Source organism: Dendrobates tinctorius, unplaced genomic scaffold (assembly GCF_039654945.1).
Source record: "Dendrobates tinctorius isolate UK_male_01 unplaced genomic scaffold, ASM3965494v1 ptg000084l, whole genome shotgun sequence".
NCBI classification, from domain to species: Eukaryota; Metazoa; Chordata; class Amphibia; order Anura; family Dendrobatidae; genus Dendrobates; species Dendrobates tinctorius.
This window is the reverse complement of record NW_027361752.1, coordinates 22,842,055-22,861,070: the sequence shown is the minus strand read 5'-3', so window position 1 is coordinate 22,861,070 and position 19,016 is coordinate 22,842,055.

The following is a 19,016-nucleotide window of genomic DNA, read 5'->3' as shown; positions in this document are numbered from 1 at the left end:
ATTTTTGTAATACACTTCATTATTTTTTTGTTTTGTTTCCTTTCCTTCCGAACACTATACTGCAGTGCTGTTTCGATGCCTAGTTCATGATTCATTAGAAGCTGTTTTCAGCAAGATCCTGTCGGCTATATTCAAGTAATAACAGTACGGGGGACTTTTCCTGTCTGAGTACAAGAGTGGGAAGGAGAGAGGCACAAACATGAAAGTACACAGACTGTTTAAATGTTGTTGTCAGACTCACCTGGTGAGGAGGTGGATTCACTAAACCTCCGGTCCGAATCTGCACACGGACCTTGAGCATTGGTGCAGCATCCTTGAGGACATGTGGAACCGTGAGAATTTGAACCTATAGCAATCTTAGAAGCAATAGCTAGATGAAGTAGAATCCAGCAGAGATGAATAATAATAAGCACAGATGGTGGAGCACTGCAAACATAGGACTCTGGAGTCTCAATCACAAGTCACAGGTCTCAAGTGTCTTAATAGGCCATAAATAGAGCTAGTGAGAGGATGTTATTGATCCACGATGTGGAGCATGACAAAGAGGAGCAGACCCAGGGGGAAGGAAGTGGAGTCCACGATACCTGTGACAGGTTTGTAACAGTTGTGTAAAGATCTTGGTGAGCAGCCGTTGAAAGCATCTTCTAAAGAACCTTCAGATGGGCCAAAGCTTTCTTGGTTCTTTAGAAGATGCTTTCAATAAGCATAGTTTTCAAGACAGAAGGAAGTGAAATAAGGTAATCAAGTATTATAAAAATTCATATCTTTGTAATGACTGAATGATAATTAAATTTAAAAAAATGTATAGTCACTCTTTGACAGCATAATTCTTTACTGAACCAGTCAACATGGAGGTACATACAAATATTGGCACTTTTGGCTTTTTAAAGAAGTGCCATAAAGAGGTCATACATACATTTCTTTTCTGAATGTAGATAGTCAGGAAGTCCTCATATATATTAGACTGTTTGCCGTTTCTGCCAAGATTGGTTGGTTAGGCTGACATCGTGGCACCTTCTCATTGAATTAGCAGCCCCTGATTCTCCTCCAAATCAGTCTGGGCCCTGTCATATAAACTCTGTGCAACTGATTGACACAAGGCCTCTAACTAGACACTTGGCAAAAATTTTATCGGAGCCCAAGCTCTCTGATGCAGAATGACTGACTGGCCGCTTTTGGCACCATTCGCAAATGGTGACTGTCATCCACTGCTACCTAACAACAGTAATCTATTAACGTGAGAAGTCCATAGAAGTCGCCCAGATCATCCCACATGCTTGAAGCCACCATCACACATATTCACAATAAAAACATGGCATAGGAAAGTATATCAGAGATTAACAGATAATGGAGGGACTTGCAATACTATTTTAACTAAAGAGTTTTGCCACTCTCAGTTGCACTGCAGACAATCTCTTGGATGGATGATGGTGAAGGGCTGATGGTACAGTCAGAGGTCTCCCCTCAGACGGTTCATTTTGTAGGTACAGAAGAATACATTTTGTCTCTGCAGGTTCTATGCATTGACAGGGGAGAGGGTTGAATTAAAAAATACGTGGGTAGGCCATTTTTTACATAACATTGGACATTGTACAATACCATTAGTGCTGCCTATTCTCTGTAGCTTTAAGAAATGTGGTTTATTGACCCAGTTATACAATAGCCCCACTTACATGGTCATGCTTAAATGTGTATAGGGGGTCCATACTGTGCCTCCACACAGTAAGAGCCTTCTTTAAACTCACTTAAACTCATTCCTATGATGTGTGGCTTGGGCCTCTTTTTTATTCTCCTGAGGACGCCCGGTACACTGGCTGTAATGCACCACAAGCATTGGGCCACTGATGTCATTGGAATTTGTCCTTCTGGTTTCTCGCATACCACAGACTATGATGGGTGAGAAGATTAGGGGTCAGAGAGCCAGAAATGCCATTAATTCTCACCTCTGCCATAGATTTCATCTAGTATATACCAGAGCTCCAGATGGGCAATGCTGTGGGTCCATACTTATATGGAGACATATTTTTTGTATTCATTGATCACAAAGCGTTCCTGTATATTGCATATAATAGAATAGACAATATTCTGATTTTAGAAACGTATTACAGGGGTTTTGTCACTACAGACAGCCCCTTCCATCTGGAAAGTCCAATCAGTTAGGAAAGACACCAACACACCTATTCCACCAATAATTTTTGACTACAGACAAGTAACTGTAGATTTGGCTTTTATCCTAAGTCACATGGTAGGGCTCGTTGAAGGATCGATATTGACTTTTGCTTTCAATAGTTGGCGCTAGAGTTCAAGTCCTCTTCCTCTCTAAAGAGGCAATTTGCATACCATGGGTAAAAAATAATCTTCATAAACAGAAATAATGGCTGGTGAGTGTTGCCATTATTTCTGTTTTGGAACAATCCCTTCCATAGAGAAGCTGCTCCTTACCCATGTGGAAAAAGGTTGGTTATGTCAGGGGAAGCAATGAATTGCCGAACATTTCCCTTGCATGGCTTTCCATGTGATATATCGATCACTTCAAGGCTCCTTTAGGCCAGAGTCCTAAATGATGTCCATGTGCCCTATCATGGCATATTGACAATGGCTGTTCTCAGGGATTGTTATGGTTGTGGTGCAATCAAATTTTGGGCAAGTGCGGAGGAAGTCCTTGTACATTGTTTATGTTTTGCAAGAAACCTCTTGGTACACAATGATCTTAGTTCTCCATCTTTCTAAAGTCTGATTTCTGGCAACGAACCTCAGTTCTAATTTTGCTGTTGTTGACCATCCTTGTGTCATTCTAGAGCCCTGTTTTCCTGGGAGGTGAAAAGCCCCCCGAGGCGAGTGCCAAGGGATTATTGGAATTGTTTTGTAGCTTGCATACTTATTGCAGATTCTTTGCATCACTTATTTTTGTCCATCATCGCAAAGATCACAGAAGGGCAAGTCATTTAATAGTAGCAATTACAGCAAACCTAAACCCTGCTTATACTGTACGTAGGGATTACATTCCCAGTGATGGGCAGTTCATCAGACAAGTATAATATATCTGCCCAAAATACCTAATACATTGTGGCTGCTATACCATCATATCCTATCACAGCTCTGGCAAAAATTAAGAGACCACCACATCAAAACCATGTCATGGACAGCCCATTCTCCAGACCTGAACCCCATTGAAAACCTTTGGAATCTAATCAAGATGATGATGGATAGTCACAAACCATCAAGCAAAGAACTGCTTACATTTTAGCGCCAGAGGCAGTGTGAAAGACTGGTGGCAAGCATGCCAAGACGCATGAAAGCTGTGATTAAAAATCATGGTTATTCCACAAAATATTGATTTCTGAACTCTTCCTGAGTTAAAACATTAGTATTGTTGTTTCTAAATGATTAGGAACTTGTTTTCTTTGTGTTATTTGAGCTCTGAAAGCACTGCTTTTTTTTATTTTTTTATTTTGACCATTTCTCCTTTTCAGAAAAAAAACCCAAAATTTATTGCTTGGAAATTCGGAGACATGATGTCAGAAGTTTGTAGACTAAAAGAACAATTTACATTTTACACAAAAATATACCTATAAAGAGAAAAACCAAACTGAACATTTGGAAGTTGTCTCTTAATTTTTGCCAGAGCTGTATAGGTTCAATGTTCAGTTCTTTATAAAGACGTATATGTATATTGTGATCAGGTTCACTTACCTCCATCTTTTTATATACAGGCATGGTGAAGTCGGGATCAATGGGAATTAATTGCACCCATTTATACAGCATCTCATCCTCCCTAGTGGCATAGTGTAGATCGCCAACGTTCAGGGAGAGGTAAGTATTTTGCCTCCCTAGCATATGCCCCTTAAGTAAAAACTGTCCCCTGAGTACACACATAAAACAAATAATTCCCCACAGGTATCCTATTTAGAAAATATTAATGTCCCCGTAAAAATAATTGTGGCTTTTGAGTTCCACATGCAACATTTTGAGCGGTCCTTGGCAAAAAAAAAATGTTTATACACATCTATTCCGAACTATCAAGCCCTCCTCTGTTCTGCACACAGAGGTGACAGCGAAGGCAGTGCAGTGGTATCATTGCTCTAACTTGCCCCAGAATGCTGGTATCTTATAGATCATGTTCCTAATTGACGTCCTTTCTTTCTCTCTTTCTTCCTTTTTTAATTTTATTTTGCAGCTTTAAGAATGTTGAGCGTAAGAAAAGGTTTATGCAATTTTCATACAATGCATTTCGAAGCACACCTGCTTCTTCCTTAGGACAAATCACAGGGATCTGTTAGCGTGGGTGGTCTGGAGCAGGAACCTCCGGGAGTGGACCCTCTGGACCGTGGCACCGAGGGTCCCCGGGCGAGCTGCCAGGTGGAACCGACCCCTATACAGGGACCGTTAGGAGCAGGCCCAGGGGTTCGAGTACCACGGTAGCCGGTACCGAGAGGGGCGGCTCAGGATGGACTGGAGTAAGACTGAGACTGGAGTAGGACGGCAGGAAGACTGAAGGCAGGACTGGAGTAGGACAGCAGGAACACTGAAGGCAGGACTGGAGTAGGACGGCAGGAACACTGAAAGCAGGACTGGAGTAGGACAGCAGGAACACTGAAGGCAGGACTGGAAGAGAACAAGGGACAACGGGTAGCAGGACTGAGAAGCTGCTGTGAGGAGCAGCCGACACTGGAACTGCAGGAGCAGAGTGCACACGATGAAGCGAGGCCAGAGTGTTAGGAAACACAACGATCAGGTGCCTCCCTCAGGGGGAAGTGGCCTGATATGGCCCCGTTTGGTCAGCCATTGGTCCAAAGGTGCTTCTGGGTCAGGGCACAGCCGGAGCATAAGAAGCAGGAGGGAGGCGCGACCTATGGCGCATGCGCATAGCATGCAGGGAAGGCATCAGTCACGAGCCCGTCTCAGGTGACCGCTGCGGCCTTCGGGTGGAGAGAGGCTGCGGCGTGGGAGTGGAGGCCGACTGCGGTGTGGGAGCGGAGGCCGGGTGAGTATGGCGGAGCGGGGTAACAGTATCTCTGTGGTTTGTCCTGAAGAAGAAGCAGGTGTACTTCGAAACGCGTTGAATAAAAACCACATTTGAATTTCTATGTTTGCTCTTTCCAATTGATACCATTGGCAGCGTGGTTTTACCGTTTTTCTCCACGTTTCTCATTATTACACGAGGCAGCACGGTGGCTCAGTGGTGAGCAGTGCATCCTTGCAGCGCTGGGGTCCTGGGTTCAAATCCCACCAAAGGACAACATCTGCAAAGAGGTTTTATGTTCTCTCCGTGTTTGCGTGGGTTTCCTCCCACACTCCAAAGACATACTGATAGGGAATTTAGATTGTGAGCCCCATCGGGGACAGTGATGATGATGTGTGCAAACTGTAAAGCACTGCGGAATATGTTAGCGCTATATAAAAATAAAGATTATTATTATTATTAATTTATGGACATCTATGATTTGAAGTCCTTTTCCTGTATGGATTGGATGGGTTGTTACCGACATCCTGTGAGAATTTCATGTCAGTAGCACCTTTAGAAATATATTTACTTAGAAAATTGGTGACGTGTTCAATATTTACCTCACCCGCTGTATATTTAATTCCCATCAACTGGACCATGTAGACAGCCTCATAGAGTGGATGGTGGTCCCCACTCCAGATACAATGTTTATCCAGGTACATTGGCCATTCTACCTTTTCATACAGGTGAGTATCTCAGATAATACAGATCAGTTTGTTGCTTTTTAAGGTGTTTTCTTGGACTTTGATATTCATGTACTTAGGATAAGAAATCAGTATCAGGTTGGTGGGGATTTGATGCTGGTCACATGGCTATTGACTACAGCATCTCCGATAATGGACAATAGTCCTTCCTGGTATGTTAAATGTGCTGGCCTCCTTTCTGTAAGATGATCGGTTTTCTTAGGGGTCCAGTTGATTAAACTGGTGCAGTCCATTTTTTCTCCTTTCCTCCAGCTATGTTGACGAGCGGCGCTATTTATGCCAAAATGTCACCTGTTTTGCAAACCCAAGAAACGTTTGTTCTCTCACTGTCTTTTCAATACCAGAGTCTGACAGCAGCAGCACAGTAATTAATATCGTATTATAAAATGCAGCGGCTGTCGCCTCACATCTTCTCATCATAAATAAATAGGAACCAGGAATATGGCAGCAGCAGGTATGATCTTCTGATAATTGATTTACATGTATGGGGGTGATGGATGCCGGCTGTATGTTCACATTACTGTCTCGCTGGTGGCGCCTTATCAAACCATATAATTTATAAACAAATGGCATGTCAGTGTAATGTAAGAAAATGAATGGATCCGATCGTAAAGCATTATTGTCAGCATAAATTGTACGGGCCGGCTCCATCTGTGTATGATTTTTGTTCTGAGCTGCCATTTTGCTCTAATGTTCACTTGTTTCTCTCTATGCAGGACTAGATCAATGTCTGCAAAGGAAATGCAAAACATTGGGATCCCTCCAGCAGATTAATGAAACCACCATACAGTTCCCAAATACCCGAACCACATACATATTGCCATTCTGCGGTCTCATTGTGTCACGCAGACACTCTCATTAGCCAATGACTTACTTAGGAGCTCTTACTCACTCACATTCAGCCGCTCTCACTAACTCCAGTACTTCGCTTGCCCTGCAAGTCCCAGACAACTTGGCACCGAGAGCCATGTAGGCAGTTATTGCACCCAATGACTTCATGCCGCAGTATCGTAGCTGCCGGGGGGGGGGCAGATTGGCGCCGATACAGTTACATTCTGCAGCAGAGCAGGGAGAATCGATCTCCCAGCTCTGCTGCTTGGCCGCTATGGGGCCCCTGAGCAGGTGGTGGGGGGCCCAGTGCAAGCAGTGGGCCCCCCGCCCGTCATTGAGTGCTCCTTCCCCCATCATTCCCCTGTCAGCGTCTGACTGCGGGCGCGATGACGTCACTGCCCGGCGCCCGCTGTCAGGAGATGAGCGGGACAGCAGGGAGTACTGGGTTTATTATTTTTTGCAATGGGGGGTGCATTATAATGGAAAGGTTGCCTATGGGTGTGCATTATAATACAGAGGCTGCCTATGAGGAGTGCATTATAATAGGCTGCCTATGGGGAGTGCATTATAATATGCTGCCTATGGGGGTGCATTATAATAGGCTGCCTATGGGGAGTGCATTATAATACGCTGCCTATGGGGAGTGCATTATAATATGCTGCCTATGGGGGTGCATTATAATAGGCTGCCTATGGGGGTGCATTATAATATGCTGCCTATGAGTGTGCATTATAATAGGCTGCCTATGGGTGTGCATTATAATAGGCTGCCTATGAGTGCATTATAATAGGCTGCCTATGGGGGTGCATTATAATATGCTGCCTATGGGGGTGCATTATAGTAGGCTGCCTATGGGTGTGCATTATAATACAGAGGCTGCCTATGGGGAGTGCATTATAATATATTGAGGACTATCTGGTGTATTATGCTAGCGGACCCCAACCTGTAGCTCGGGAGCCACATGTGGCTCGCGGTCCCATGAATTGTGGCTTGTGACCAGGCCCGGATTGGCAATATAATCAACCGGGCATTTTCCCGCTGGGCCGCTGTCACGTGGCCCGATCATCTGGCCGCTTGCCAGCGGCTGCGGCCACTGTTGCTCCTGCCGCCGGCCCTCTGCGGGCACGGCGGTGATAGTTTCAAGTTCCTCCCGCACTGCAGGGAGATAAGCCGCCACGCCCCCCATCCTCGCCGTAGCATGAGACCCCTCCCCCCTGCAGCCACTCACAGCGTCGCACTCGCTTGCCTGCTCGCTCTGTTCGCAGGACCTGTGATGAGGTCACAGGAGGGGAGGAGTCAGGGGATCACATGATCAGGAGCCTTTGTCCAGACGCCCGATCATGTCACCCCTGACTCCGCCCCTCCTGTGACCTCATCACAGGTCCTGTGCGCTCAGCCTTGCCTCTACCGTCTGCAAGACTCTGCTTTGCTGTTGTCATGGTGCTGGTTGAGGTAACTATGTGGGGTCAGGATTTACAGTGTGGATGTAGCAGAGCTGTGTGTGTATGAGATGTACGGAGCAGAGCCGTGTGTACGAGGTGTACGGAGCGGAGCCGTGTGTGTACGAGGTGTACGGAGCGGAGCCGTGTGTACGGAGAGGAGCCGCGTGTGTACGAGGTGTACGGAGAGGAGCCGCGTGTGTACGAGGTGTACGGAGCGGAGCCGTGTGTGTACGAGGTGTACGGAGCGGAGCCGTGTGTGTACGAGGTGGACGGAGCGGAGCCGCGCGTGTACGAGGTGGACGGAGCGGAGCCGCGCATGTACGAGGTGGACGGAGCGGAGCCGCGTGTACGAGGTGTACGGAGCGGAGCCGTGTGTGTGTACGAGGTGTACGGAGCGGAGCCACGCGTGTACGAGGTGTACGGAGCGGAGCCACGCGTGTACGAGGTGTACGGAGCGGAGCCGCGCGTGTACGAGGTGTACGGAGCGGAGCCGCGTGTGTACGAGGTGGACAGAGCGGAGCCGCGTGTGTACGAGGTGGACAGAGCGGAGCCGCGCGTGTATGAGGTGGACGGAGCGGAGCCGCGCGTGTATGAGGTGTACGGAGAGGAGCCACGCGTGTACGAGGTGTACGGAGAGGAGCCACGCGTGTACGAGGTGGACGGAGAGGAGCCACGCGTGTACGAGGTGGACGGAGAGGAGCCACGCGTGTACGAGGTGGACGGAGAGGAGCCACGCGTGTACGAGGTGGACGGAGAGGAGCCACGCGTGTACGAGGTGGACGAAGAGGAGCCACGCGTGTACGAGGTGGACGGAGCGGAGCCACGCGTGTACGAGGTGGACGGAGCGGAGCCGTGTGCGTGTACGAGGTGGACGGAGAGGAGCCGCGTGTGTATGAGGTGTACGGAGAGGAGCCGTGTGTACGAGGTGGACAGAGCGGAGCCGCGTGTGTATGAGGTGGACGGAGAGGAGCCACGCGTGTACGAGGTGGACGGAGTGGAGCCGTGTGTGTATGGAGTGGAGCCATATGTGTACGGGATGTACGGAACGGAGCCAAGTGTGTACAAAGCTTACAAAGCGGGCTTTTCCCACGGACACAGGAGTACACGGTGGAGCCCCGAGGAGCATTTTAAAACTCACACATGATGTTCCACCTGAAGTGATGTGCTGGAAGCTGACCGGAAATGAGATAATCTCTTGAGGAGATTGTGACGGAACCAGGAATGCTTCAGATCCATCACCGTGTCCTCCTCCGACAGCGCAGACAGCAGGATCGCCTTGGAATCGGGGATGCCGGCCATGTGAGCGGATCATGATAGGTCCTGCATCGGGAGGCTCAGGTGGGCATTACAATGGGAGCCGGGCTGCTATAGTATCTTTGTAGAATCTTTCTTTATTTCTTTCTTTCTCGGTTCTTTCATTCTCTGTTCTGTCTTTCCCTCATTTTCTTTCTCTCTCTGTTCTTTCTTTCTCTCTCTGTTCTTTCTTTCTCTCTCTAATCTTTCTTTTTTCTCTCTCTGTTCTTTCTTCCCCTCTTTCTTTCTCTTTCCTCTCTTTCTCTCTGTTCTTTCTTTACTTCTTTCTTTCTCTCTGTTCTCTCTCTCTCTCTCTCTCTGTTCTTTCTTTCTCCTCTTTCTTTCTCTCTCTCTGTTCTTTCTCTGTCTCTCACTGTTCTTTCTTTGTCTCTCACTGTTCTTTCTTTCTTTCTTTCCCCTTTCTTTCTCGCTCTCTCTGTTTTCTTTATTCTCTTTCTCTCTGTTTTCTCTCTTCCTTAGTGTCAGTCAGTGTGCCCATAATGCCAGCCACTGTGCCCTCAGTACCAGTCAGTGTGATCAGCAGTGCTAAATGGGTGCGATTAGGTGTGGACATGGGTGTGACTAGTTGTGAAATGGGTGTGGCTGGGCGTGGCCAAAATTTGCAGCGGCGCGCACAGCGCGCCGCAGTCTTTGTCCATCTTTCCCTTCTTCAAAAGTTGGGAGATATGATAGGGGCGGCTATGACCAGGGGGTCTGGTTGCCCAATAGAGAGCAGTTCTGCCAGGAATTCTGTCACCGTGCGTACAAAAGGGGACAGAGATTTGGGAGGAGTACTGTACCTAAAAGCAATAAATAGGACTGAGCTGAAATACTGGGCACAGCTGTGACTACATGTTATATAGTCGTGTTAATCTCCTCTCACTTCTTGTAACCTACAAGTGTACAAAGATATTATATAGTCACCATGTGACTAGTGGGCCTGTGTAACTTCAAATGCCAGGGCTGAATTTTAGTCCCAGTCCGGCCCTGCTTGTGACTGTTTGCCAGCTTGGTGCATTAGGTCCAGGTTTAACAGGTATGAAGAGCACATCTCAAAATGGTGAATTTTGTGAGTAGCCATGTACAGAAGTGCATTTCTGGATGCACATTTACTGGTCTTAGGGATTTAAAGATGTTTTAGGTATGGTACGCTGGAGGATGGTACTACCTGTTAGAGGAGATGCTCAAAGCGAGATGTGACAGTGTGTTGGGAGTCCTTGATGGGAGAATACTGAATGGGGGTATTGTGGGGACCCCGGGATCTCAGTGTACTTCTTTGGAGTGATTTCTGTGGAAAAGTTTTGGTTATCATTATACCTGTAATCGTGGCTTTGATTGACACTACTTTTGAAGGAGATGGGAGCTGGATGTGGCTCGCGCCCCTCTCTCAGTGTGAAATGTGGCTCGCGACCCTCCGTCTAAGCTGAATGTGGCTCTCAAGGTCAGAAAGGTTGAAGACCACTGTTATATGGATGCTATCTAGGGGGCCATCATACAGTGTGGGAATTATAGTGACGGGGCCATTATACAGTGTTGGAGCCATTAAATAGTTTGGGGATATTAAGGGGTCAGTATATATACAGTGAGGGGGCATTATACGGTGTATAGAGGAGCTGTACAGGGGGGAGACTTGGGACATTATTAAATGTAAAGTGGGCATTTTTTGTTATAGAGAAACTCGGGTTACTGTGACTGCCAAAGGGGCACACACAGGGCAATATTACATTCTAGGGGACAAAATATGGGCACTGTTTTCTAGGGCACTTCCACCAGGCATTACTATATTCTAGAGCATTGGTCCCCAACCTTTCTGACCTAGAGAGCCACATTCAGCTCTGAGAGAGGGTCGCAGGCCACATCAAGCTATTGCCCCCCTCACAGTAGTGGCAACCAAAGCCCCCCATTACGGGTATAATGATAACCAAAGCTTTTCCACAGAATTCACCCTGAAGCAGTATACCAAGACCCAGCGGTCCCAAGAATACCCCCATTCAGTATTCTCCCATCCAGCACTCCCAACACACTGTCTCATCAAGCTTCAAGCACCTCCTCCGACAGGTAGTATCATTCTGTCTCCAGCGTACCTTACTTAAATTATCTCTAAACCCCTAAGACCAGTAAATGTGCATCCAGATCTGCTCTTCTGTGCAGGGCTACTCACAAAATTCACCATTTTGATATTTGCTCTTCATACCTGTTTGGTTAACCTGGAACTTATGCACCAAGCTGGAAGACAGCCGCGAGTCACAATTCATGGGACCGAGAGCCACATGTAGCTCCTGAGCTACAGGTTGGAGACCCCTGTTCTAGAAAGTTGCTTTAGAATTTAGAGGTCACACAGAACCACACAATAGGTGCAGTAAAAGGGACACATACGGCAGCAGCGGCGGCTCAGCATTGGGGTATCAGGTGCAGTAATAGGGACACATACAGCAGCAGCGGCTCAGCATTGGGGCATCGGCAGGATGAGGAGTTTGTGCAGTTTGAGAATAGTCCAATTGGTGACAGTGCTGAAAATGTGAGAAGTGAAACATGTCTTTGTTGCATTCTCTGCAGCCGAGTCATCATGTCGGTCTGGGCCACATGGCCAGATGGAAAAGATGGGAAAAGTGAATGATTCCATCAGAAACAACGTCAGCGGTAAGTCATTATCTGTAACTCTGCTGTAATCTATTACCGTATATGTTCTGTACGAGTGGTATTATTTACCACTTACGATAGGACGGTATTATCAATATTGGTCTTTTTATATATAGATTATTTTTGGCAACAGCGCGGTCATCTGCTGAGGTTCTCTGGTTAGGGGCCCACTTAGAAGTTTCACCCCCCCCGAACCAAAACACTAGCTACGCCTCTGCTTCATGGTCTACGTTACTGTGCAGGTGTGAGAAAATCTGAGCTTGGAGGGGAGCCCTAAATGATAGAAATCGTGGAGATTTAGAGGCAGCTGAAACTATTGATTTTTTTTTGTACTTCTAAAATTTCCAAATCTTAACATGTTGCTTCTGAATGTGGCATCTGAAAAGCTAGACTGTCAGGACTTGAGTTAGCTCTGATCGTGGAAGTTGTGGTAGGATCAAGGTAGTGAAAAACAGCTCCACCTCCGCTCATGATTTTGTGACTGGGTGTACAGGTAGTACCATGATGTAGTGAGTAGAGTTGAGCGATACCGTCCGATACTTCAAAGTATCGTATCGGATGGTATCGGCCGATCTTTAAAAAAAAGTATCGGTATCGCCGATTCCGATACCGGAAGTCCCATTCAAGTCTATGGGACTTCCGGTATCGGAATAAGAAAAACCCTTTCCTGCCCTTGTACAGCCTCTCTGGGGTCTGTACGGGCCTTTCGGGGGGCTGTGCCGGCCTGCCAGGGGGTCTGTGCAGGCTCCGGTGGTCTGTGCCGGCCTGCCGGTGGTCTGTGCAGGCTCCGGGGGGCTGTGCCGGCCTGCCGGGGGGCTGTGCCGGCCTGCCGGGGGGCTGTGCAGGCCTGCCGGTGGTCTGTGCAGGCTCCGGGGGTCTGTGCAGGCATCGTCCGATGGGACTACAAGTCCCATCGGGCGATGCCTGCTACCATGACAGTGATTGACACATTAGCCAATGATGGGACAGTAGTAGTCCCATCATCCGGCTAATGTGTTAAATGTAAAAAAAAAAAAAAATTACATGCTACATACATACAACATGCATACTACATACATGCTACATTCATACTACATACTACATACATGCTACATACATACCACATATATACTACATACATACTACATGCATGCTACATACATACCACATATATACTACATACATACTACATGCATGCTACATACATAACACATATATACTACATGCATGCTACATACATACTACATGCTACATACTACATATATACTACATGCATGCTACATACATACTACATGCTACATACATACCACATATATACTACATACATACCACATATATACTACATACATACAATACATTCATACAATACATACATAGACATACAGTACATATAACATAGAGTAACATACTTACCAATACTTGTCACATTGTTCCCCGAAGCCATTGTCTTTCCGGAATAAATATTAACATAACAAACCACAAAAATACTCACCCACGATCCGAAGCAGTCCACGAGTGTGTCCCACGACGATCTTGGGTAGAGAACGGCAGAAATTCCCACGCAGCAATGGCATAAAGTGAGACTAGGGACTTTTTTTTTTTTAAGTGGCGGAGGAATACAGTGCGGAAGGATACCTACCTTCCGTCATTGGATTCCTGCAGCCCGTAGAGAACGGCAGCATCATCTGATGCTGCAGTTCTCTACCCAAGATCGTCGTGGGACACACTCGTGGACTGCTTCGGATCGTGGGTGAGTATTTTTGTGGTTTGTTATGTTAATATTTATTCCGGAAAGACAATGGCTTCGGGGAACAATGTGACAAGTATTGGTAAGTATGTTACTCTATGTTATATGTACTGTATGTCTATGTATGTATTGTATGTATGTAGTATATATGTGGTATGTATGTAGTATGTATGTAGCATGCATGTAGTATATATGTAGTATGTATGTAGCATGCATGTAGTATATATGTAGCATGTATGTAGTATGTATGTGGTATGTATGTAGCATGTAGTATGTATGTAGCATGCATGTAGCATGCATGTAGTATGTATGTAGTATGTATGTAGCATGCATGTAGTATGTATGTAGTATGTATGTAGTATGTATGTAGCATGCAGTATGTATGTAGCATGTATGTAGTATGTATGTAGTATATATGTAGTATGTATCATGTAGTATGTATGTAGCATGCATGTAGTATATATGTAGTATGCATGTAGCATGCATGTAGTATGTATGTAGTATGTATGTAGCATGCAGTATGTATGTAGCATGTATGTAGTATGTATGTAGTATATATGTAGTATGTATGTAGCATGCATGTAGTATGTATGTAGCAAGTAGTATGTATGTAGCATGCATGTAGTATGTATGTAGCATGTATGTAGTATGTATGTAGCATGTATGTAGTATGTATGTAGCATGTAGTATGTATGTAGTATTTTTTTTTTTTTTTTTTTTTTTAACATTTAACACATTAGCCGGATGATGGGACTACTACTGTCCCATCATTGGCTAATGTGTCAATCACTGTCATGGTAGCAGGCATCGCCCGATGGGACTTGTAGTCCCATCGGACGATGCTTGCACAGACCCCCGGACATCAGCACAGCCCCCCGGCAGGCCGGCACAGCCCCCCGGCAGGCCGGTACAGACCCCCACAGGGTGCACAGCCCCCCGGCAGGCCGGCACAGCCCCCCGGCAGAGACCCCGGGCAGTCCACACAGCCCCCCGGCAGGCCGGCACAGCCCCCCGGCAGGCCGGCAGAGACCCCCGGCAGGCCCGAAATGACGGCGCATCATGATGCGCACACACCGCGCATCATGATGACGTCAGGCCGTCAATCAACTGAACTTCCGATTCCGATGCCGAATTCCGATATTGAAAAAATATCGGAAGTCGGTATCGGAATTCCGATACAGCAAGTATCGGCCGATACCCGATACTTGCGGTATCGGAATGCTCAACACTAGTAGTGAGAAATAGCCCTCAAAGGTGATGGACATTTTTAAATGTTGGACGTGTTTAAATATTGACTGTATTTTTTTCAAATAATGGGGTGGAGAACTGGCTTAAGGGAGTTGAAAAAATATGGAGGGGGTCAAAACCTAGTACTATAGCAGAGAGTCCAGTTTAATCTTCACTATGGGGAATTTCCTGTTGAGGAGAACAGAGACGTTCTCTGCAAACCTGATATAACCAGTGTTGTCTTCCAAGTGCAAAAATCAACGATGTATCTGACAGGATATCAGGACTCTTCATACCTACAGATGACTACCCATTCCTGTTAATACATTCGAGGACAAATGACACCACAAGAAGGGACCTGGAAACCATCTGCAGTGACTTGGAAGACTTAGGCAAGAAAGTGAAAGAACTTGGAGCCCGGGTGGCCTTCTCATCCACCCTCCCAGTGGATGGCCATAGTAAAAGGAGGTGGAACAAGATTCTATAGGTAAATAACTGGCTACGTCGATGGTGCCATGAGTAAGGATTTGGATTTTTGGTACACGGAGTGAACTACCTGTATGATGGACTACTTGCTAGAGATAGGCTGCACTTTACCAAGACTGGCAAACCCAAATTTGGAATTCGCCTTGCTACACTAATCAGTACAGGTTTAAAAGAGAACATTGTGTTAATGGAAGCAAAAGGCCAGGGAAAGCCATACAGTGAACAAATACTATTGCGATCTCTTATTAGAGGTGGAAAGGAAGAGCAAAGACAAAAAATCATGATAATAAAAATATTGGAGAAAGAGAAATTGAACACAAACTAAGATGTTTCCAAACAAATTGACAGAGCATGGGCAACAAACAAGGAAAATTGGAGCTACTAACGCAGGAAAAGAAATGTGATGTTATGGGCATAACTGAAACTTGGTGGGATGATACACATGACTGGAATAAAAGGCTAGAAGAATACAATGTATTAGCAAGAAACAGACTTAATAAATGGGAACTAGGTGTATCATTGTATGCTAGAAAAGCGTATATCTCCACAGAGATTGTAGCTTCAGAAACTGGGAGTTCTGTGGAAACTGTTTGGGTAAGAATACAAGGAGAGAACAATGGAAAGGACACCATTGCGTTTACTACAGGCCACCTGGACAAGCTGAAGATATGGATGAACTCTTTATACATCTGATGACCAAGTTGTCAAAAAAACATAGTGATCACAGGAGATTTCAACTATCCAGACATTTGTTGGGAATCTCTCTCAGGCATAAGTAACAGATCCAGCAAATTCTTATTCTCTCTTGCTGACAAATTTATCTTCCAAAAGGTAGAGGAGAAAATAAGAGGATTTGATACCTTAGATCTAATCCATATAAAGAGGGAGGAAATGGTTGAGGGGGTAAGGTTGGCTGGATCCATAGGAGGGAGCGATCATGCTACCATAGAATTTTGGATAACTAGAGGAAGACCCGTGAAGACTCAGACTAAACGTTGGATTTCAGAAAGGCAGATTTTAAAGGACTCAGAAAGAGGATAGGAGGGATCCAATGGCTGGATATCTTTAAGGACGGAAATGTGCAGGAAGGATGGGAAGTTTTGAAAAATTATATTTTCGAAGCACAATCGTTAACAATCCCTAAAAGAGGGAAGAATAGGAAGCATTTAAGGAATTCAAGATGGAAGAAAACACAGAACTTAACCACATGTTAAAAAGGAAGAAATAAATATTTATTGTAACACATGCACAGGGAACTGTCAGAGCATCTACCGGCATGCTGGAGCTTACAGACTCTAAGAAGAGTTTTGCAGTGGCTGTTAAACAGGGACCTACAGACACTAATTGTTTTTCTCCTGAGTGGCAGAAGACTACAACTCCCAGGGATCCTTGTTCCAGTGAGATGATAGAAGAAGGGAGGAGGAGGGACTTGGGAGAGGACGCTGAGGAGAAAGTGAAAGTAAAGAGGGAGAGGAGAGAAAACGTGGCTGCTGCTGGTTATGAGAAACAGAGTGGTGTGGATCTTGATTCCCCTAAGTTGCAGAGTGTGGGGGACCCCACGGAGATACCAGTGTTGCCGGAGAGAGCAAAGATCCAGAGAGTTCTGCCGGCACTCCCATCGGATAAAGGTCTAAATCCTGCAGCCCTTAGCTGGAGTCTAAAGAATCCTCCAATTGTTGGAGACACAGTGAGTGTTCTGCTGAGACTTGTGATTCTATCAGCGCGACTTACAGTGAGTACACTGCAACCGAGACTATTGACAGCAACATTCATTTATGTGCACCTACGTTTTCTACTTTGCGTGCCAACCTTCCTTTGCGTGCCAACATCCACAGCAACTGGGCCCCAATGGTCAGACTGAGTAAATGCAAAAGAGGGGGAATTGGCCACGTTATATTTGCAGGGTTGGGGTTTAATTAGTCTGTGATGGGTATATGACTTTTATAGAGCACAGTTAATCGCATTGTATGCTTATTCCTGTAAATCCATTTTAATTCTGCTTCATAGCAATAAATCTGTTAAATTGTTTTACTCCTGCTTCCTGAGTGTGAACCGAGCTGTGGCAGGGGTTTCCCGTATCAGCCCCTGGCAGAAGAAAACTGTCCTTCTGCAGCCCAGAGACAGAGCTCCAATCAAGATTCGGGTGGAGGCACTGCGTACAGAGGAGGTGAGACCCCCATAACACACAGGGTACAGTGGTAGCCATAAAGGGGTGTTACATTATTAAATGGAAAGAGGGAGGTATATCTGAAGAATAAGAGTGTCAGGAACACTGCACTGCACTTGCTCACTGAACCAGTGCGCGTGTCCTGAGTAAGACAAACTGTGCTCAGTGATACCTGTGGAGCGGGCAGCAGCAGAGAAGGTGCGTACTTCAGACCAGCAGGACCTAAAGCACGTGACTGCTGGGGGTGTGGCCTAAACCTCAGAGAGCTAGGAGCTGCAGGAAAACTCCTAGCAGGGTAACTACGGGACAAAGTTACCAAGGGGCATAAACAGGCTGGGGTCAAAGCACAAGATAGCACGACAAAACCAGAAGATAGACAGAACGGGGGATCAGGATGTAGCCAATGAGTCATACACGGAGATAGCTGCAAAGTACAAGAGAGGCGAGCAGAGAGTAGTCAAGTCACAGGCAAGGAGTCATACACAGAGAGGGTAGCGCAGTACAGAATCAACAGGCAAACTCACAACGGGGGACAGAACCGGGTCAGAGCCATATAAGCAAGCTAGAAGACAACAAACAGGCACAGGCACACAGGGGTCAACACACTTGGCCAAAGGCAAAAGTATAACTGACAGGGATTGGAGTTTCTCAGGGCTATAAGAAGCTCTCCCTGAACCAAAGAGAGGCCACAATAATTAACTCCAGGCGTGCAGGTCAAAGCCTGCACTGGGCTCAAGACATTAATCCCTGACGTGCAGGTCAAAACCTGTACTGGGATCATGACAAAGAGGCTGTCTGCAGAACCTATAGGGTTCGCATTAGATTGCCTACAGCTGATTATGAATTAAAGCTTGCAATACAGTGGGTATGGAAAATATTCAGACCCCTTTAAAGTTTTCACTCTTTGTTTCATTGCAGCCATTTGGTAAATTCAAAAAATGTACACTCTGAACCCCAACTTGACTGAATAAAACAGATATTTAGAAATTTTTGCAAATTATTATAAAAGAAAAACTGAAATATCATATGGTCATAAGGATTCAGACCCTTGGCTCAGACACTCATATTTAAGTCACATGCTGTCCATTTCCTTGTTATCCTCCTTAAACATGAGTGTCTGAGCAAAGGGTCTGAATACTTATGATCATGTAATATTTCAGTTTTTCTTTTTTAACAAATTTTCAAAAATTTCTATATTTCTGTATTTTTTCAGTCAAGATGGGGAGCAGAGTGCACAGTATTGAGAAAAAAAATGAACTTTTTTGATTTTACCAAATGGCTGCAATGAAACGAGTGAAAAATGTAAAGGGGTCTGAATACTTTCCGTACCCACTGTAGATGTCAAGAGCAATACGTAAAGATTTTGGTTGTATATAAAAAGTATAAGAAAAGTAAAAAATGGCTGCACGTCCAGTTGGATGAATGTATCAAGTGGGGTACCGCAGGGCTCTGTCCTAGGCCATGTGTTGTTCAACATGTTTATCAATGATTTAGA